Here is a 23,464-nt window from a genome sequence, read left to right as displayed (position 1 = left end):
GCGTTGTTGTCCGTCCACACCCCTCCCCCTACACTATAAAAAAATTATAGTTAGCGGCGCCCCGTTTCGATCCCACGCCCTGTGGGCGGAACGCGAGGTACAAGGTCCTCTTCCCACTGCGCCACAAAACCGAGAAAGAATGAAATGCTACGAACGCGCCTTATATCCTTGACTCATTCAAACTACGTCAAGAAGCTACTGATACAACGCATGATGAGGCAATGATTAACACTTGCAATAAAACAAAAGAAGCTCCCACTTACAGCAACAATGATGGAGTAAAGGTCGTTGCGACAGCGAAGCCTCAAGCATTCCACTTCGAGAGGTTGACCTAGATTGGCCAATAAAACATAATAATAATACTAATAAAAAATAATAATCATACGTGTTCCCGAGACGTTTCACGCGATTTCAGAATCAATCCAACGTAAACACCTAGTGAACCCCACGATGCGTCGCATCTACACAGGGTTCCAGTCGCGGGGAGGTGGGCGCAACTTTTATAATTCGGGGCAAAAGTAGCTGGATTCGGTCATGGGGATATTTGCCGTGTGTTACTCATTCATATTACAACCAGGGCGCCTGCCGTCTTACCTATCATCTGGCCCTGCGGGAATCCTATCAAACCTAAACAAACCTTGCAAACTGCTTTGCCTGTACCACATTCTCTCTTCGTTGTACTTACTTCCTAATTTTCATGGAAATGTGTTCTTTCACCTATTTTTTTACTTCTCTTCATATTCTCCTCACTTTGATTTCTCTACTCACCTACTTCCACTCCATTCTCATATTTAAATATTTTTTGGTTCCCCCAAAACAAGTTTCTCTTCCCCCTGAGTGGGTATGAGCCATTTCACTGGTACTGCACCCTCCCCAACACCACCACTCACGTGGCGCCCTTCGCCGGTTCCGAGAAGCCTGCTATCCGCCGTGTATGTAGAGTGATACAAGAGTTATTCGTCTTTCTGTGTTACAATATCTCACCGTTTCGTATTATAGGGGTGCCATCGCATTCCCTTAGTGGGTCTCTGTCGCGTGGCAGCATAAAGAGAAGGCGTTTTTTTTCCCGAACTTCTTAGATACCTTTTACTACAACGTGAGCTATCAAAACCCCAAACTTCTACTTTTCTAAACCCGAGCACCATGGCCAAACGAACGGTTACGATTCAATTTTCGAATAGGGTATTGTGGATATGATCCCTGAATCTTCAAAGCTTCTAAACAATATTGGTTATTTTCAATCTGGCGTTGAACCTTGGCAAGCTTAGTATTAATCATTTTGTGAGCATTGACCAACCGGTCACACCCTGACCTTTAGCAACGCCAGGAGAACAAAGAAAGCACAAAAATTATTCGTAATGTTAACTTATGAACAGGGTCGTCTTAATTCTGTCCGTTGTTGTGGATACATGTCTAGGGGAAAAGGGAGAGTGCCTAAAGAAAAAGACGGCAACAAAAACTCAGCCGAAATAAATGCAGGCGACAAGAATTTCCGCCATTTCAGGCATCTTCGCCCAACCTATTGCCATGGGTCTTAATATATTGTCAAGGTAGAAACAGTACTGCCGGTAGGAAAGTTTATTTACAAGAGCGAACCTGTCCCAAGAAGCAACTTGCTGCATCTACCTTGGAACGATCTCCCTACTTCTTGTTTCTCAACTGGGCCCCGACGTTCTTCCTGCGCACCCGCGTCGTCTTCAGGGAGTTATGGAGCTGGCGATTCCACAATTGGGCACGTGGTGCAGGCATTGATCTGTCGTATGGTTGCCCATGATCATAGCGGTAAAGTTCAAGGCGGTCACGAGTTCTGGCAATCTGTTACTGATGTTGTCGAAGCCGGCAGACTTTGCCACGCAATGTTTGTGTGAATAAATAAAGGAAAATTCGTAGGCAGCGGCACGGAATTCTGGATGCTATAAAAAGACCTGTTCATTTTGCATGCGCGGTTTGAGCCCGCCTATGACCACAACCCTCATTATAATGGCGGCTTGGGCATAGGTTTTCATTGAGCCTCGTTTCGTTCCCCACAAAGAGGAAGATACAGCCTTTAATGCTTATGTTACAGCAGGGAAAGTTATAATACAAAGGGAAAAAATACAGCCCTTACAAAATTTATTGCAATGAAACACACTCAAATTTAATTTTTCTTACAGGTTCAACAGCATTTTAACAATCAATCAGTGATGATTTCAATCGACATCGAGAATTGTACACAGGTGAGCTTTTCATATTAGAAACATGTTTTGTATAGTCGCTAGAACGAATAGACTGAATTTGACGCTTTTACACTTAACAAACCAGATGTATCACAAAATAGCTTAATGGTAGGAACAATTCCGTCCAGAGCTGAAGGTTTGAGATGTTAAACAAGCGTAAAACCTCTTGCTCCGTGGCTTCCAAAAACAATCGAGTTTAACGATAAATCCAAGTGCTGGTGGTGAGGTGTACTCATTGATAATCGCGAGAACTACGAGCGTAATTCTTTCAGTGGGGTATCGAAAAGCATACTGGATTTTGAAACGGTACTGCGGTATTGAAACCATACTGGGGTATTGAAAAGCGTACTGCACTGGGATATTAAAAAGCGTACTGGAAAAAGCGTCAAACGTATTGCAACATAGTTGATCTTTCACATGAATAATGGTCATTCACTTCTCTTTATTGATATTCACCTGGTTGATACAAAGCACTAAAAGTATTAATTCTCATAGAATGACAGCATTGGTGTGCCTTTTGGTGCCACCAAAGCACTGGATGGACCGAAGACATTTGAAAATCTTCTCAACTATACAAAAGGGAAATCTACTAAAAATGACACGGTTTTCTATTGGTTTACAAAGTCAGTAACACACTTTTCGCTTGTGTGCTTCTTAAGATTTTAGTACAGGCTGCAATATTAGAGTCAGAGTTTTTCTTTTTTGCACATTATAAATTCTTGGCGCTGTCAGAGGTCGGGATAAAAGAAACCTTAGAGCCCACTTACAGGATTTAATAACCGGTAGTATTGGTTACTATTGAGAAGAGCATTAATGGTGCGAATATACCAGGGAAGCGAGTTTGTGGCGGCAGTGAAAACACATAAAAACAAGCGTTCTGTAAACACACTTCAACAGGAATTATGAGAGGAAGTATCCGCGCAAGTTGATTCGTAATTTGTACAACTAAAGAATAAAAGTTCGCAAGTTACAAAATTGAAGTTGCGCGTGCACTATTTTAGCCATAAAGAGGCAGCTATGGGATGTGGTCGTTTAGTGTTCGATATAAGTGCTTGCATTGGCATAGCCAATATAAGGTATCGAGGTGCTGTGACTACAAGGTGATTTAGGTTCTTCGTCAGCAGAAATTGGTGCCAAGAGATTTGTAATAAAAACCACAGGAAACATATCGCAGGTAGCACAAAAGGGCTGAGAAACGTATATGCTGGGTTATCCCAGACGAAAAAAACACCTGCCATGTCCACTAACGCAAAATCTCGGGGCGTTACTCCATTTCATCTTCTTTCCAATGGGGGCGTGGCCTTCGGGGCATCTCTGAACTCGTCAGAGATGGCGTCCCATCCGCTACAAGCTTTGCAGCGGCAGCGGAAGCAATGGGTGCTGTCCCAAATAAATTTTGTGATTTACCTGTCCAACTGTTCAATTACTGCACAGCGACCTTCGCGTTTTCAAGAAGATTTTGCTAGTCGCCAAAAAATGTTTAAACCCACACCCGCAACCATTGCGAAGTCACGCTATTGCCTAGCCGATCCAATTGGTGAATAACGATGCCGTGTAGTTTGCCAGCTGCACTACGGTGTAGCTGCGCCATAGAGTTCCTCTGAGCTGTGCAACCCTGCAACCACATAACCCATCGTCGGGTTGCGTGAGTGATGGTGACTGTGACGAGGTTGCGCATTGTGCTTCATAAGCTGTTGTTACCATTGTGAGATGCTAAAAAACCGTGCAAAATTCCCAGCCAAACTTTCCGAATGTGCGATCGTCCATGTCATCGTCAGGGGGATTTTGTTAGAGACGTGATGTGTTCGTGTATTCTTTGCTTTTTATTTAGGGTGCGTCTAATCTCACCGCAACCGTGAGAATTATTTCCGAGTAATTCTCAAGCCAGTGTCTATAAAAGTTTACTGGCCTAAACTTTGCTGAGTGTTATCACCTCCAAACGTTACCTCACATTCATAACGTAACCTAACCCAACCTAACGTAACGCAACCGAACGTGTCATAACCTACCTAAATCCAGCTTAACTGCGACAAACCTAACCTAACCCAGCCCAACGACACATATTAAACCTTATCCAACCCATTCTAGAAGTCATATACGTCGATCGCCTGGTATAGTAATAACCAGAATAAAAAAAAAGCATTAAGCTATCACGATGAACGAAGACTCCAAATATTCTGAACGCCAAAAAACAGAAAGCATTCCCCAAGCCGGACTCGAACCTAAGCTTTCTAGTTAAAACCCAAGTGCTATACCACAGCGCTACAGGAGCAGATTTCGCATCCCCTTTTTAGGAAATTTTTGTTTCAGAGAATCTCGGGGTCGCATGCTTAGCCAATCAGAGGCGACTGCCATGAGAAATTTGTGACGGTAAGTCCCACGGTTGCCGGGATAACAGGCACCACCCTTTATATACGTGTCATAGAGTTTCTTACAGTATATACTAGAGAGGAATCTGGCGCTAGCGTCTATGCGGCTCACATCAAGGTCGTCTGTGTCGTCATGGACCGCCATTATACATCGTGATCGCCTTAGTTTCATCATTGGCTTGGATTGAAATGTTTTAGTCACCGCAAATTTAAAGAAAGTGCCACAAAAATGCGACGAATATTGTGCAATTATGTAAGTAGAAAATAAAAACAGGCTGTTTTAAAACTAAGGAAAAAAGAAGTAAAGCGTGTTTTTTTGCGGAACGGTTGTGCCTGCTGTTCCGCAGGCCAAGGTTGTAGTTACAAACAATGTTATTATTTGGGGGGTAACTCATTAAAGACTGATTTTATTAGTTTTACCATTATTTCAAATGATAAGTTGTTTGAAGAGTTTCGAAAGTTTTTGAGCGTGCCTATGAAAGGGTTGCCTTCGTGGTGAACCGGTGCACCGCGAGCGCCAGCTAGTTTCAAGAAAAATGAAATCGTGGCTTTAAACAGTCGTGGACAATGACAAGATAGGACGCATACAAGTGCCCGCATCTGCCGTATCGTGTCTTCGTCGATGTACGTTTGTTTCTTCTTTTCGTCGGCTACAAAGATCGCAACGGCATATTACCCGCTCCGTCATACACCCTTCGACTGCGGCATGAGCAACGTCAGGTGCGATCACGCATTGCCTGCTGTTTCACTGAACACGGCTGCCATAGAAACGGGAGGATTGCGGCTTCCTTGTTGCTCGTAAACGTGTTAATGCATAGTGAAGAAAGCAAATCCCCAAAACCGCTTAAGAATCCAATTGTCATGCCAAGCCCAAGCCAAAAAGTGTGTCTTCCCATGAACCCCCATGACGACATGGCTTACAAGGGGCAGTTTCCTCTCTAGTATACTTACTAAGGAACTCTATGATACGTGTTACGGCGTGCTCGGCAGTTGAGGGGACATGTAACGTATTTCGCACGCCTCACCGCTTATCGTTTAGTTTTTATGCCGACCAAGCCGGAGTGGCACTGTGTTCCTGTATCCGCAGTGCAGGAATAAAACAAGGCTTTTCATCTCAGGACAATCAAACGTCCTTGGTTCCCACCGGTTGAATTTATGGTTAAATACATCCAATGATGTCTTTAACAATGTTCTTAAGGCTAAACATGCCGTGTAGCTCTACCTTCTGGTTTAAATTTGCTCACGGTGTCTAACTTCACTGCTCCGTAAGCATGTGACTATGCTGTCCGCGAATTGAAATGTAGCGTGCAAGCTGTGCCAGGCAACTGTTGGTGGGTGAGCATCTGTTATCTCAGAGCTCTGCCATGGGCTCTTCGGAGAGTTATGCAAGTGAATGTTCTGAAGAGCCAAATATTGTGCTGTGCTGTGTGACTACTGAAAAGCGGTGCGTGGCGTTCTTAGCTTTTGGAAACGCTTTTTTTCATGGGATAGTGTATGAGTGCGGTGTGGCTGTGCGTGACATTGACTTTTTAAACGACGTCGAGCCCGTGGGAGCACATGTCTTGCTTTCGTTACCGATGTAACTCGAGCTGTGGTTAAAGGGTTAGGCATGTCGATAGTGTGCCTGTATAGAGGTATTTAATTATATAAATGGCACTTGATGTGTCTGGGCTAAACCATTAGGCTTCTGTTTTATTTCATGGGTTAGTAACCACGTAAAACGTTTTCTTCTGTATTAGATACAGTCTCGGGGAGCGATTTAAATCGTGCCCCGTAAATCTGATTAAATTTCAACTTCAACTTTATTTACCAAGAAGGGAATACATTTTTATTTGAAACACATCATCTGGGCCCATAGCAGCCTTGCTTATGGCGGGCCATTGCAATGATTATATCATAATATAGCAACTCAGCTATAAACTAATTCAATACGGTGTAGGCAACATGGTGCAGGCAATCTTCTCTGAACCTGGAGCTGAAGATTTACATGCCCTAAGGGCAGCCCTCAGCTGATACAGTATAAATTCAGAATCTTAACCGCATTTTGACGTTATTGTCACGGAGACACTTCTTTTCAAAAGTGGTATTATGTTTCAGGAAAGTGTTTGTGTAGTGGGCTGAACTGGAAACGTGTTGGAAGTGTTGTGCTAGTGTGCTAGACTGATCTTCGAGAGTGTCCCCTGTTGTGCTGACAACGGGTAGGGTGTATGTATGTATGTTGTCCTTTAAAAGTGCCATTAGGACAAAGCAATTGTTTGGTTCATTCGAAACATTGACTCGTTAGAATCATACTGACACCCCTTTTAACGTGAAATTCGCTCAAATAGGCTATATAATTGGAAAAAAGGGAATGGCCATGCGACCCACTAGCTCATTTCTCGGAACCGAACCCATTATATCATACCAGACTGCTCTGCGATAGGCGGAAGGCGGCAAAAGCAAACGCGAATAATCAGAGCTTTTAAGCTTGCCGAATGACCTATTTGCACCTAAATGTAATGCATATTTATTTCACAGCAGTAAGAATGGTGCGGTAAACAGCAAAAGTTACGAAAATACACGTAAACAGAAGTACCACTGCGCTCTGCTGTTGGTACTGGGCGCACTATGCTTGTTTCAGCTGCACAGCAGTCCGACGCTTTGGAGTTGTCTTATACCCCTGCTACACTGGGGTCTAAATGTCATTTGAACCAACTGTCATTTGGCTCAAATGCCAAGTTGTGCTGCTACACTAGGTTTTTAAATGCCATTTGGATCAAATGACATTTGAGCCAAATGAGCACCGAGAGAGACATTTAAGATTTCAAATGCCATTTCCAGCACTCTCGGATGCAGCGTCTTCGATCGGCAATGAAAAATATAATACTTCCGTACGTAAAACAAACAAAATATTGTTGTTTGTGAAACTTTGTTCACTGTTTATTTACTTAAAATACGAAATCAACATATTTAATTTTCATACTCTCAAAACCAGTGAGTCAGTTGGAAAAAACACAAACAAAAACAACGCAAGACAGCCATATTTACAGTCAAAACTGGTGTCTCTTCTAATTTGATATCATTTTACTGCCTCGGACTGCTCCTAAGTTTGATTGTTGTATTAGTGTACGAAAACGGAACGGGGCAACAACAGCGCCACTACAGTACAGCGAACAGTTGTGAAAGCTTTCAAATGCCATCGAAATTGTAGTGTAGCACGGCGGATTCTGAATGGCATTTGAAGCAACCCATTTGAGTTAAATGACATTTGGTTCAAATGACATTTGGACCCCAGTGTAGCAGGGTTATTACACGACGCTGGCTGATTGGCGTAAGCCACGTTGCGTTAAGTGGCCCTGTATGTCAAGCATACCTCCTGTTTTACGAAGCGATTTCTTTCTACTGTATCAAAAACAAGCCAGGCGTAAATGCGGTCAAAAAGAAAGCAACGCCGGAGTGCTGAGTATGCTAGCGTCATCTGGACGTTTGACGGGAAGAAAGGCTGGAGAGCCGAATGGCGCAGTGGAAGTTCTTTTGTATAAGCGCCGCTATGACTTCATTGCAGACGTCACCGAAACATACGATTTGGCGGGAGAATCAAACTTTTAACCCAAATTGACCAATTTCTCAGTGAATACGGCATCCTTTGCTGCCGCGCAAGCACTGGGGACACTATAAAACAGGAAACTTTCGAACAAAACAAACTTGTATTCTGTCTTCATGGCTCCTTTAAGTTGCGTATTCTTCTCCATACATTGTGTGTGCCTGTGTATAAGTAATGGACGTAAGGAAAATGCGCCAACTCTTTCGTTTCACCTCGCGGTGCACACGTTCCCCAATGCCCTCGCCCTATTAATTGATACAACGTTATTGGAAAGTGGGGTACCGACGGAGGATACCCTACGCCTTGTTCTGGGCCTCCTGCTCTCGCCTACAGTCCTCATTTCACCCGGACTTTCTTTGCTTGTACGGGGAACCAGAGGCCTGGGGAATGGATCTTTCGGCGGCATCGAGGATGTGCTCCGTGCGGAGTTGGGCGGCTTCATATACGTGTAGGTGTGTTATGAATGTGAACTCTAGTTTACATGTTCTCTATATGTACTCCAGTGTGTTCTAGCTTCACTGAACCTTTATGGGGAGATGAACTGTTAAGGCCTTTATTGATTATGTTATTGAGGTAGGGAAGTGGTCACTGTCATATGGGTTAGTGCCAACATCCCACTCAAGAAACAGAAAGAGAACTGCAGACCTAATGGCCAAGTAAAGATGTATGGGTTGCGTCTTAAAAGTGGTATGTCGTCTGTTTCTTGTTGAAAGGGTATGCTCCAGAGGATGTTATCAACTTCTCTATCGGGCGACCTCAGTCATTCGTGCGAGAGGAGCCCCAAAGATAATTGTGCGTATTAAGATCGCATGTGAGGGTGTATGGTTCGGGCAGCTGGTCAAGCAGCACCTCTCAATCAAAGCTCGGAAGCGCGAAATCAGGACTAATGCAAACGGAGCATGCGGTTATCCACGTGTTAAATATTATTGTGCAAATCACTGCAGCCTCCAGGACAGTGCTTAGGGTGACACTATTGTATGCTAATGATTTTCGGGCGACAATAGCAACACCGCAGGCTGCCACAGCCTGTGTGCAGCCATCGCTGTGCTTTCTGAACACCATATATCTATTAGGAAAATTTGTCTCTTTACTGTTAAGGTGAGTTTCTTGCAGACGCATTAAACTTGGCTGATTAGCCTGCAGTATCTCGTGTACATTGAGAAGATTTTAAATGCAGAGCATTTCTTTAACTCACGATGTCACCCGGCGGTGTCGGCGTTGGCGTACCTCGGCGTCCGCAACAGCCGTTCCAGGTGCGCCCTCTCCCCCACTACTCCTCGCCTGCTCTCCGCTTCCCCTCGCATGTTCTCTGCTTGCTCGGATCGCGTTCAGCAACAGCAACAGGTGGGGCGCGCATGCGTCGTAGTTTGGCGCGGGAGCAACAACAGTTGTGGCGTGATCGTGACGTAGTCGTAACGTGGTCGTGGCGCGGTCGTGCCGTGATGGGGCGGTTCTCGGCGTTCGCTCTCGCTGTCAATTTCTTTCGAACAAGATAAAATCGGGTATGTGCAATGCTCTGCATTTGACCGTGCCCCTCGCGAGGGGGATGTCTGCCCTACACTGAAGTTTCGGGGAGTTTCTTTGTGCAGCTGAGCCACCCAGGCTTGGACCACATGATTTTAAGAAGGCCTCTGCAGTTCTATTAAATTATTTCTCTTCCTTTTATGAAGTGTTCAGTGTTACTGGAGTGTGTTGTTTATGTATCGTCTTTCGGTGCTTGAACTGTCGGAGGGAGTTTCTTAGGCGTCGCTGGAGGTTTGCATGAAGGGAACTGTTCCTTACGCTGCGAAGAAGCAGACAAAAAGGGTGCGATGCCCATCTCCTCATCGTATGTCCGGGGAGTTCTCGACGGAGCGGGCCCTCTAGACTAAGCACTCTTGCGGGTTCCCTTTGTTTCAACCATCACCGCCGTGGACATTACGAGTGCCACGAATGGCGCAGGCGGTGCGGCAGGCAAGGGTTGGGGTGAGAGCCGCTAAGGGTCCCTCCATTTTCATCTCCACAGTGCCCGCAGATGTACGGGGTACCGGGGAAGCGGAGAAAGGAGTAGCGGTTTTTTTGTTGCTTGTTGCCACTGCAACCGCTACTTGCTGGCCCTGCGGTGTGGTGGCGAGTTGTTTCGTTGCCTGGGGCAACCCACAGGGGGCCGGCGGTGGGCAAAGTACGGCTGACGGCACTGAGTCCCTGCCAAAACCAGACTCCGCTCCGCCCCTCGGCGAGCTTCGTCGGCGTACGTCCCCAAAGAGAAAAAAGGCGAACCTCTTTCGCGCCTCTGCGAAGGCAATGTTCTCGTTGACTTTCATGGGATTAATCTGTTTTTCCTGCCTAAACGTTCACGGCTGTTGGAATAGGCAGCGTGCGGTCCTTGGCAGTTCGCACAGGTGAAGCTCTGTGATTCACAACTGTCGTTGGATGATCTTGTGCTGCACATTTTGTGCACGTCAGTTTTGTATGGCAAGATGTTGTGCCGTGCCCAAACCGCTAAAACATGAAGCAGCGTCGTGGGTTCGATACGTAGGGACGGACCGGACATTTCATGAAGCCTGCGTTGACGGACTCAGGAAGTGTTGAGCGGTCAAATACCAAGATTACGGGTTTGGTTGATATTATTTGGTCGTTTCGGTGTATTGTTGTCACGCCCTCACTGCTGTCACGCCCTGATCACAAAGGCCCTCGAGTGGATCTGCTTCGGTATCAAGTACATCTTATCAGAGATCACGCATTGAAAGCTATTACGGCTCCGATGGGGCGGGATCTTTATGTCAACATCGACCATATGCGCGTTTGCTTGAGGAGGTTATAGGATTGTTTGTTTTCTACTTCAATCAGGGCTTCTCCCGTTGAGAGTTTCTTATCCTTGTAGGACTTGCCGACAATTCTTCCGAGAAACTTGGAGATTAGAAACATAGTATGTATAGTGATGAGCTTTGAGCTACCAAAGGACTCCATAGTCATAAATTGCGAGAAATTATCGGGCTTTAGGAGTGAGATGAAAGGCAAAGGAGCAAACGAAACTTCGGTGCGGCCCTAGGTACCGATCACGTTTGGGGGGGGGGGGGGAGGGGGGGAGAAGGGGTTAGTAAATACCGTACGCTATAGTATAAAAGCAAAGGAGGGGGTAGTTTCTCATCAAACCCTACCCTGATAGCTCGAGAGGTCCCGGAACTCCCTAGTGGTAAAGATACAGGCAGCCCAGCTGCCGGAGCTCGGCTACAACTCCGACGGCTCCGACGGCCATGGTTTGTGATTTCTACCCTTCCCCTTAAAACACCTCGTCACGGCAGTCTACAACGTATGTTTGGGGGCTCGGGGTCCGCTTTGTCGGCAATACCATTGCCAAGATAACTCAAGGAGCCCCGTGCGGGGTTCCGTCAGACGTAACTTTTCTTGCCTGATGTTACGCGGATCATATCTTTAATTTCCATTTATTTATTTGTATATTTTGTTACAAAACTGCTCCCCCTTACGGATTGCAGTAGGGGTGGGAGGTGAACAATACACCTTGTTCACACGAACAACAAATCCAGCTGTGCTTTAACGTTTTTGGAGGATTTGCTTCCTGTAAAGACCTAGAAAAAGAGAGCATTGCAATACACAATGGACGGTACAAAAAACAAAATTTTAATAAATCTACACGTGGTGCATATGGCTAAAGAGTAAATGGGTTCCATTTCAGGTTGTACCAGACGTCAGTAATTTTTTACTGTGGATAATTTCGGGCATCAGTTTTACCTACATGTCAGGTTAAACCGGACGAAGTATTTTATTTTTTATGGTGTTCCTTAGGTATCCGTGATAGGGCCCCTGTTATTCTCCCTGTTTATTAGCGACATTAGTTCTCTATCCACACCTAATATAACTATGAAGCACTATGTCGATGACACGCTAGTCTACGCCAGAATAAAATCCCGAGACGATCAAACAAGACTTGACAACTACCTCAAATCTGTCAGTGTCTGGTACAAAACGCGGCAAATGAGCATCAATACTGAAAAAACCGTATTTTAGCGCATGACTCGAAAGAAGGCCCCGTTTGAGTTCTGCTACCAAATTGATAACACACCATTGAAGGAAGTCCTAGAGTACAAATATCTTGGTATTTATATCATCCGTACTTTAAACTGGACAGCACACGTTGAATACATCTGTGATAGAGCCCGAACGAAACTTCGGCGCTGCATAGAAATCTGCACGATGCGGAGACAGAAGTGAAACTTCTAGCCTACAAAACTCCCATAATGCCCCTACTTGAATACGCCAGTCCCGTCTGGCACCCGCGCACAGAAAACAATAAGAGAAAATGCGAAAGAATTCATAATAAAGCTCTAAGGTTCATGTTTAACTGTTATCGTCGAACGCAATCGATATCACAACTCCGGGAAAGGGCGGGAATGATGACTGTTCACCACAGAATGAGCATTAACCGGCTTAAATTCTTTTTCCAAATATTGCATGGTCACTATAGGCTCGATATTGCCAAGTACATCACGTGGGAAACTTCACCTGCGCGCACTAAACACACGAAACATATCAAGCCGCTGAAATATAGAACGGACCGTTTAAAATATTCGTTTTTCGTCAAAGTGATTGGCGAATGGAACTCGCTACCTAATGATGTCGTTAATCTCAGTCACGTGAAAAACTTTGAAGCTGCGTTAAAAACCTTGCTGCCCCATGGTAAATAATATTGTATTCGTTTCCTTTGTTATTCACGAACCAGTGAATCCGCACGTGCCTGTTTTTCTGATGTGGTTTTATTGCGTGCCTAAGCTACAATTGTCTTCATGCGCTTCTTTTTTCTTCATTCCCTTTTGCCTGTAAATCTGATTGGTTGATGTAACTCTTCTTGTTTCGTGATGTAAAGTCCTGTCATGGCTGTATGCTGACAGTATGAATAAATAAATAAATAAATAAATTAAGGTATTTCGGACATAACCGTGTATAACCCCCACATAAGTTTGTATAACCGTGCATAACATAACCACGTCTTGGTGTTGTTGGCGTTAAGAGAAACGAAGTCAGCTGGCAGCCTCTGTTCGTGTATTTCAGTGAAATGTATCTTCTTAATAGTTGCTAAGGATATTTCCGGTGGCGAAGTGAGCTATTTTTTAGATTGCGCACGTGAGAGGGAGCGAGAAACTCTTTATTAACGAGGAAAATGCAGAGAGGTTTGCTGACATCAGCTGGCCGATATGCTACTCTGCGGGTAAAGGAGGAGAGGAAAAAAGGTAGTAGGTGTAGCTAAGGAGAGGAGTAGTAGAGAAAAAATACGGTCCTTCTTCAGGGCATTGAGTTCAAAATTTTCTGAAATAAGGGGTTTCGTTGACACACCAATGTCATGATGAAATGTGAATAGCGCGGAGAGGGATTTGCGCTGAGAGGATGGCGAGGCCCATGATCTAAGTACCAATCTCAGCGTCAATGGTCGAGGGTGGAGGCAGTCAATTTTATGTTGTGAATAACACCTTGAGTCGGCATAAGCAGAAAACTCCAGCAACATATCTTCGAAAGTTTCATGTGAACATAATTATCGCAATATGGGGTTGATGTGTGGCTGATTCTATGTAGATAGGAATTTGTTATGCTGCATTGAGACGAAGCTTATGGAACAACGTCTCCAAGTTGCGGGGTACACGTTCTGGCAGCGGCATTTTGATACATGGTCTATGCAGTGTAAAAAAACGTGATGGCACAGCGGCAAGGGCCATAAAAGGTTTCTTTCCGTCAGAGCTAGTACCTTTGTCATTGTGGGGGCATCATGCTTTGTAAAGAAAATCATCCTTCTGTTTCTCATTTGTAGGCCCCTGCGGACAACTTCCTCTGCTTTTTCGATTCCTATGATGCCACTGTGGCCTGGAACTCAATGGAAAGTGACGCGATGTCTAGCGACCTATGCGAGATGGTGTAAATACCTTAGAGCTGGACATATTTGTGAAAGCTGAAACAGCTAGCATGTTGTAAACTTTGAAGTGCTCCCCTTGAGTCAGAGAAGGCGGCCCAACACGATTGCGGATGGCGTAGAATTCATCGAAGAGCTTCTCTAATCCTGTATAACTCCGCTGACGCGGGTGAAGTCGTTCGCTCAAGCTGTTGTGACAATGTTTGTCAGCTCATTAAATAAAAATTCCCGAGGGGCTGCATTCAGGTGTTGCTGATCCGTCGGTACAAATGTGATTAGTTGCAGAGTAAAATCTGTTAATATGTGCAAAGGTCATCTGCAGTACTCCAATTTTAGGTATATGCGTTTTAGAATCTATTCAAGGTATAAATGATTTTATCCAGCGGGGCCTCAGAGCCCAGGCCGGAAAGTTCTGTGGCATGATCGGCGGTGCTTGAGTTGGAATTGAGGCATGATTTCTTTTTATTGTTTGGCCGAAGCTATAATCCTGGTTTTAAACAGCAATAGAAACATAAAATGGGTTGTTGCATGTAGCCTGGGCATCTTGAAACGTTTCTTGAAACGTTCGCTCACTATCTCCGCTTTTGAGGCGCAAAATACGCAGTATCATGCCATATTGTATTGTGGTGCTTGAACACTTTTGCGCTGTGAGCATTGAATGCGATAAAATATTATCTTTAGCTCTCCTGACAAAGATATGCAAATGAAGACAAGATGGCCTTTCAAGCTTCTACTAAACCCTGATGTGGTTCTCCAAGACACGGTTCGGCTGCTGAAAGAGACCGTAAATTATAGAGATAAGTTGGACTATATGGGTAGACTAGAGGGTCATGAATGCAGATATATCACCATATTTGCTGCAGTTTCAATTCACACCAAAATTCTAAGAGCAGGGAAACATCAATCGTGATACATTATTGATAAAAGATACATAATGCACACGATGGACACTTTATTTAAATTAAGGGCACAGGAAATATTTCATAGGTAAAGCCGATTTGTGGAGCTTGTCTAACCGTTCTTTAAAAAGCGGCCCCATTAATGGCACATGTATAGGTGAAAAATCAATGCCCCTAGCTTTTCTCAATCGAAAGATGGTTAAGACCCGAAGCTTTCTCCCATGCAACCTGAGTGAAAATCAAAGTTCAATATTCAGACTGCTTCGAGTTTTCCAGAGTGGTGCAATCGGATAGACATCGGCATCACAAAGTGAGGGGCCCAGGTTTGATTGCGACGACGGGGGGCGTTTTTTTTTTCTTCTTGAGGTGCTTGATTGCCTTTGCAGAACCCATTTGTGTAATTTGGCGTTCCCGCAGTCGTTTTAGGCACAAGAATTTGGATTTTGAACTTTGGTCCGGGACATAAGGACAGTGGCTTTAAACTAAAGAAAGTTTCGCGTTTCAACCACCTTTCCCTTCACCCCATATCAACTTCGTCATCAGAGCTTTTATGGAGTACGTTCTGGGGCAACACCGCCATTAGTCCGGCTCAGAAAGCTTCGCTTTAACAAGTTAATGGCACTACGTGGGTCACCCTCATTGTAAAAGATACAGACGACCCATATGTTTTCATGCGCTGAGCATACCAACGTAGTATCGTTGACCTGCTCCGGGGAGGGAAGCATAGCCACTGCGGATTGTTTGCGCAGTTTTTTTTTTTGTCAGAAACGGGTACTCATTGTTGCAACAGAAGACAGGTGGGCTAGTTCGTATCTGCTCAGATTTGTGTTAAAAACCCGCAAAACACAGCGAGGAAAAAAAAAACAGACGACGTGGCGCTCTTATTTTTGCTCCCGTATTCTCCACAGCAGCGGTTTTGAGCCATTTTGTTTTGAGTTTGCAGAGGGGGTAGTTATTGATGAAAGGGGGAGAGCGATATTGACCTCTTTGGGCGCTGGCTATAAGTGCAGGTTCGATTTCCCCGAAACGACGATGGTCTTATGAGGTCACGAAGCAGACACAGCTAATTTGGGACGAAAGGCCACTTACTGAAGTCAGCGGTCAGCCACCTACATGCTAGCTCGGTCATCTCGTGCACGAACGTTGCACAACAGTTTTTTGGCGTTTTAGGTTTTCCTTGTAATTGCTGCGCTGTGGTTTGCTTTGCTGTGTTTTGATAGATTGATTGTATGGTTTAACGCGCCGACGCAACGCAGGTGATGAGGCGCGCCATAGTAGAGGGCTTCGGATTAACTTTGACCTCCTGGAAATCTTTATCGTGCGCCGAAATCTCGTACACACGGGCGTTTTTGATTTTTGCCTCCATCAGAAAATCGGCTGCCATGGCCAGGAATCGAACCCGCGACCTCATGATTAGCAGCGCAACGCCTCAGCCACTGAGCCACTGCGGTGGGTGCTGTGTTTTGCCTTCCACTCTTGGTGCTTTGTTTTTTATTTAGCACTAGCGGTAGTACCCGGCGGTGCCCGGGTGGGACATTATATTAAAGACAGCAATGGGTATAACACAAGGTCGTTTATTTGTTAGTCGTCATATTAGGCTACTTCATTGGGAAGTGGTACACACTCGGGAGCGCCTGCCTACTGTCAGTACATATGCTCCTACTGCAGGCGCGTCGTGGTAATGTGAAACGACTCGTACTCGTTCGTGTTTTACTCCAACTCTCGCTAAACAAATTGCAGCAAGATGGTGCGCTCGAGCGAGTGAGTCAGTGAGTGAAAAATGTTTTATTGAGCTGGTGAAGTTGGAGTGGTTCCCAATTTCAGAAAGCCATGTGATGAGCGGGAACCCTCCGCTCTGGAGGAAGAATTGTTTGGACATCCAGATCGCTGTTATTCACCAGGTTCTCCCACAGCTCAAGGGTGAGAAAAGTGGATGTAAGAAGGAGGAGCTTGGTTTGCTTGTACTCTTAATATGATAAGAGGAAGAGTGCCAGGTTGCAAACACAACTTGAATTCGGCAGGAGATAGCGCTGGGAACACACTATGGAGGCCGGCTGAGTGAGCGGTATACTTACTCATAGGAAGTGCTATCTCAGAAGATATGAACGATGCTCATCGGTACAGTTTTATCATAACTATCATGGGCTCCGGTAGGTGCGGGGTTGCAGGAAGTCCCAACAGATGCCAAGTGCTAACCTTTGCGCTTTTTACTGGTACTTCTTCTCTTTTACATTTATGATATATAACACCGGCTCCTACGGGAGACGCGTAGTTTCCGAAGGTGTCAACAGATGGCGACCGCTAAGCGAACGCGGGAAAACTCAACTGAATTTTACGTCCAAAAGAGTGCAGATTAAGACATCTCGCTGGGCTTCTTATCCGCATGTTAGGACAAAATCCTGAAAGTGTTTTTGGGCGATTACATGGGCAGCATTTTCAAGAAAAAACGAAGGGGAGATATCAACTGGCTAAGTGGTTATTTACGAATGCGTAAAAAACCGTGTTTTCGCGAAATCCCGATTGCCACTATTAGGAGGGTGTTCAGATAAGTGTTTAGATACGTGAGTAAGTTGCCTATCTCAACAAAAACCAGTTCGATATCTCAGATGGCGGGCGGTAAAAAAAATATTATCTGAAAAACTATTTTACCGCTTTTCCCTCTCACCATGGTGGAATTTTTTAAATTTCAAGAAATATTGACCTCCAAGACCGTAATCAGAATGTGCCCTTGCAATCTGTAGCCGTTTGAAAGGGCAGTTTAGCTAGATGTGTATATAACCTATTAGGCCTTTTTGGCTCATCACCCCTGTCGTTTGTAAAAAAACAATTTGGCCCTTTTGGAGGCGTCGCAGGCCGAAATCATTAAAAACGGTTCTGTGAATTTGTATGAGTAACATATTCCAGCAAAAAGCAGTGGGATAACTGAATCGGTGAAAGATTTATTTGAGCATCTTTAGTAACACCATTTTAGTTCCGGAATGCGGAATCACCTCGCTGGTGTAGGTTAGGGTGAAATCCAAAAACTCCTTTTTAGATATTCTTAAAGGCTACTTATATCAGGAAAAAGCGCTTCGATATGTGAGTGGGTGACCGAGAAAATCACAAATTCGCGAAACCACAATTTCATCCTTTTCCTCGGTTAGGAGTGCAATTTCTGAAAAAACCGCCTTAGTGAGCACGTACTCAATGACGCAAATAAACTCGCGAAATTTCAAGTCGCTAGATCTAAGTTTTGGCTGGGCCTTGATTAGTCAGTCAGTCAGTCAGTCAGTCGGGCACTTCTTTTTATAGGTATAGATGGAGCGTGATTTTGAGCTCAGCAACCTCGTGGTGGAGGCGTCCTCCCTAGTCGGCAGATACTTGAATTGGACCAGTCACACCGACGTAGATATTGAATGACATGTGTTCCGTAGGTGGAGCTTATATAACAAGAAAAAGGCGTGTTGCGAGGTCTCCTAATCGGGTTCTTAGTTTCTCACAAGTGCTATACGTTTTAGACGCTGCCATGAAGCTAGGTTTGGCTATGAAGGCTCAAAAACCTGATTCTATACTAGGACCTCTTTGAATATATATATACCTTTAAGGTATATAGGTCTAAAACTCCTTGAATATATATATATACCTTTCAGGTTTATAGGTCTAAAACTTGCATATATGCCTTTAACAAATGTTTCTGAGTTGAAAGCATCAACGTATTCCTTGGGTGTACGTAGTCCAACGTAACATAGCGTTTTATAAGTCGGTCCGGCGATGGTGCAGGGAATACGTGTTGGACCCTCATAAAGGAGCACCTGGGCTTAAGTCCTCGACGTGCATAATTTTCTTCACTTCCTTAAGATTTACACAATGGGAAGCCAAAATATACCTATATTTTGGAAATGGCATGTTAAACATCGAGAAACATCGGGATTACAAATTCCGAAAGGTGCGTCTTTGAGCAAGAGCACATGACATAACTGAGCGCCTACTTGCGCACAGCGAAGAAAAAAAAAACAGTGTAATACGTACAGGAGCGAGCACTTTAAAATTTGCATGGGAAAAGGAATAAAATACGTAACTGATTTTCTGGCGCAAAAGTCTAGTTATAAAAAAAAGGTTACGGTCAGAATTTGATGGTTGTTAGTTTGTTTTTCCGGTGTAGCTTAAAAACAGATTCAGTGATGTAGTCTCTCAGAAATTGCCACACGATACGCCGAACCACAACGCTGCAGAACGACAAATCAGCGTGAACAAATAAGCAAATTACGCAAATAAAGAGGTCGTGTATAGAAAGTGTAAAACTTCAGCAAAAATATATTCAGCCAAGGCACAACAGGGCACGCCTTGGGCTGCTGTCCCTGCGCAGATTTTATTTTTGACTGAAGCTATATGTTCCGCCTGGTCATTTGCCTGATTTGCCGTGTTGTGTACCCTGAATTGTTGTTATCAAGCGTTGTAATTATTTTATCCGGTGGCACTTCTTAAGAGTGTGTAGATGCTAGCAGTCATCGCTAATTTGAAGATTGGGTTTGGGTATAGGTAACAAGAAAATCCCAAATTTATGTGCTTGAGTCAACAAACTAGCGTTTGATAAATGGTTCAGCACAACATGCTGCCTCCGTAGAATGTTTTCCGGGAAAGGTAGAAAATATTGACTGTAGATGACGTGCTACCGCGACGCAACTTGTGAAATTGCAAAGAACAGAGTAATGAAGGGGTAATTCTATTTCAGCATTCAAGGGGTTCTCCGAAACAGAAACACAAGCGCAATATCATTGCAAAAGGTGACTCATTGGCGGCGTGTATTATCGGTGTCAGCAAATATATCAAGCGTATAGTTTCGATGTTATAGAGTTCCAGGGAGCGGGTGTCTAGGAATGTTACTTTTTATTCCCCTTTTCCTCATCGTCTAGGTTGTTTCTATGAAGTTTGCATTTAACTGAGAAGGATGGTTAGACTGACGTCGCATTACTATAAAAACTCAAACGTATTTTGTCCTCATGATATATTTAAGATGCATAAAACGGCAAAGATAATGCCGCAGAGCCGTAATAAAACTGCACTCACTTTAACGCTAAATAGTGGCGTCATGCGCGAGGCAAACCATCCAAACGGAAAACAAACGTTTGTTGGTTTGTTTTTCTAACAGTAGCTTCTCTGGGGTTAAACGTATTGATTACAACATGCTGTTTTTTTCAGTAAACCTATCTACGAGGCCAGCAACCGTGGTGACCGGCACGCTATCAGCCTTACTGGTAAGTAGCTCTTGTGCTCCGAAGGGCGCTGGTTTTACACAGTTTGATAATTGCATTTATAACAAAAAATCAAATATAACATACAATCCGGAACCAGTGGTTTCACGACGTTATTAGTAAACCTAATTTTAATGCGAAAATAATAGGTAACCCCGTACACAAAAATTCCTGCAGCCCCTGCACCCAAATGGCACACACAACATGTGACCAGATGCACAAAAAACTGAAAACCGCCCAACTATCTTAAGCCAAAGTAAGGTAGGTTTGGGTTGCGCGGTGATCCAGAGACTTCCAGATTTCGAGGGTAGCATGCATACCTAGAACCAGCGCGGGTTTTGTTCTTACAGAGTATTTATAACAAGTGTATAGAAGATATGTAAATTAATATTTACAAATAAGAGTGCGTAGTATTAAAAGTAAAACAGATAACCTGGACATCAATTGATTTATTGCTGTGTGTTTTGTGCCGACGCAACACAGACGTTGCGGCGCTGGTAGTGGAGGGCTACGGAATAATTTTGACAACCTGGGGATCTTTAACGTGCGCTGAATTCTCCTCCATTCGGTATTTTTGCTTCTCGCCTCCGTCATAAAAGCGGCCGCCAAGGCCTGGAATTGAACAACCTGGACTTCGGTGAGGACAAATCATCAACAAAAAATGTCGCAATGCTGAAAATCGAAGTGACACATGACGTCAAAGAGACGTGAAATAATTGTCGGTACTAACATTAAAATTAACTGTTGCCTAAAGAGTGACCTAGAAGATGCCACGGATTTGACGGGCTCGACTATCATGAGGGTTTTCGACAAACTTGTAGGATTACCAGAAAAATCAAGTAACAAAGAGCAACTTTTATAGCCTACGTTTTATAGCCTACGTTATAAGTAACGTTTATAGCCTACTCCACGACCGTTCAAAACGGAACGTGGAATCTATCTAGCGGAACCTTTTGTTGCTATTGCCGTTTGATTTCTGAGATGCCGCCAGGAGCTATAGTAGCGCGGGGAACAGCAGGTGACATGTTTTTGCAGTTGATGTAGTATTTCATTTTCTCTCGCAAAACCCAAGCATCCATGAATGTTTTAATTAATTAGGGACACTGCTAATATCACCTATGTATTGATTTTATGCGATATATTTGCGTAATGTATTGTTCTTGTTCTACAATGTTGACAAGTAAGAACATTAACACCGGACTTAGACGTTTCAGATTTGGCCTTGAGTATGTAAGAATATTGCGGGGCTTCTGTTTCACTTTGGCCGGGTGGATGAATCGAGTCACAGACAGACAAACAGACATGTATACACACACACACACCAAAATTTCTGCATTGAAGTAGCCCAAGAAAGGCTATCGTCTTTAAAGGCGAGCTAATTAAAACCCGAAAGACTAGCACAAACCGTGCTTCAAAAGTCAGTCACATGACGCCAAAAACAACTTAAAAAATAAGTAACACCAGAAAGTACAGAAGCAATGTTCGCCTCACGACTTGGCCGAACGGTTTCATTAAATTAGTAACTAAAAAACCGACAACGCGGCACTAATAGATGTAAATGAAGGTGCGTGAGTCCGAGTCCCCTAGCAGTGACGACTATAGGCCTTATGCAAAAGTGCTGCCCTCTGTCGCAGCCGAATCGAACCCTCGCTTCGACGCCATGTTCAAGGATAGCGCCGGTCGGGAATACGTGTGCGACAAGGTGCTGCGCGTGCGTGTTGTCGCTTCTTGGTGACCCGCTTCACGTCTCGTGCTGTGTTGTCGCACGTAATGACTGATGAATGGTGTGTGTACTTGTCTGCGTTGCCCCGGTTCCCGTCCGGCTTCGCGGAGACATATTACGCGTCCAAAACGCAATCGCAACGGCACCAGGAGCGCAGTTACAAGTTCGCCACCGAATCGTACGTTTGCCTGCCGACGATGAAGACGAAACGGTGCGCCGGGTAAGTACTCTTGGTTTATTGTTATTTGTATGTGCTTTTGAGTTTGCGCAGAAGTTCTTTAATGGTGCCTAGAATGAATTACATTCTAAAGCTTACCGAGCCATCAATGGTGCCGCACGCAAATCGAAGTTTTGAAAAATCAGTTGCTCCGGCAGCCGCAACACGCGTGTTCCGTTTCACTTCTTGTGCGTTTCTTATTTTATGCAATAAATATTTGGCTCACGGCTCTTGTTTGTTCAAGTAGCGCTGGGGTATCGTGTTTTGCAACAAACAGTGCGGTAAATCGTCCTTATGAAAGCGAAAAAACATTGACGAATGCTCGCTCTTCCGCGATTCAACTTTGCGCTTGTTTTTGTAAGAGCAATCCTGGGTCGCTCGCAAAAAAAAATCCCGTTTTTAAGAAATAAAATAGCACTGCAATGCTGCAGCCCGGTGCAGAGTAAATTTTCGATTGATGGAAGCGTTTTGAATGAAAAATAAATACTAAGGAATTCTTGCCACGATAATGAATGTGCAGATTACAAACGATCGAACACAGTTGGTGATTAATTTTTATAGGACTAACGCTATGGACTGCGGGTTGCGCTTTCTGTCGGGTGAAAGCACACCTGAACGCATCATGCGCAAGCGCATTGTTTGTGCGAGGGTCATTAAAAAGGCTGTCATATTTTCGTCACCTTTGCTTGTGGCGCTCGTTTCATTTATTTTGTCTGTGTGAAGACTCTGTTAATTTATTTTACCCACGCTTGTTAACGTGTATACTACTTATGGAGTGTGTAAGGACTCTCTTGTTATGCAGAGCAGGTACTGTAGTCTCCAACATGGTCAAAGACCATGGTGCTCTAGTTGCACACTACGTAAATCATCTTGGATTATTTTTATAATCGCCATAAATGCTTCAACTACCAGCCGTCCTGTTTATTCCCAAGGGTCTGCATTAAAGGCCACGTCACACCGTATTCAAATTTAGGTCTAAATGACGGCTTTCTTCCCTTCTGTTATTTGTAAGCACTAGTCTAGTTCTTGAACAGGTAATGTTTCTTTGCCTTTATTGAATTTCACGAATCTGTTGTTTGGTTTCAGTGTCGCTGGTCCTGCTGTTGCTGTGCGTTGTGCCTGCTACCGGAGCCGGAAAAAGAATGCAGACCCGTACACTGTCAACCTAACCTTCACGATGGCCTGCGAAGTGGAGCTAGCTAAGTGCAGTTGTCCGGCTGGGGCATCAGGTTATTGTAACCACCTGATGGCAGTCTTAAAGACAGTTGTGGCTCTGCAAGAGTTGGGCTACAAGGAGCCACCCGATGAGCTTGCTCCAACAGAACTA

Source organism: Haemaphysalis longicornis, unplaced genomic scaffold (assembly GCF_048455015.1).
Source record: "Haemaphysalis longicornis isolate Haplotype H1 unplaced genomic scaffold, Haemaphysalis longicornis Haplotype H1 scaffold_6, whole genome shotgun sequence".
Classification (NCBI taxonomy): Eukaryota; Metazoa; Arthropoda; class Arachnida; order Ixodida; family Ixodidae; genus Haemaphysalis; species Haemaphysalis longicornis.
This window is presented reverse-complemented; position numbering follows the sequence as displayed.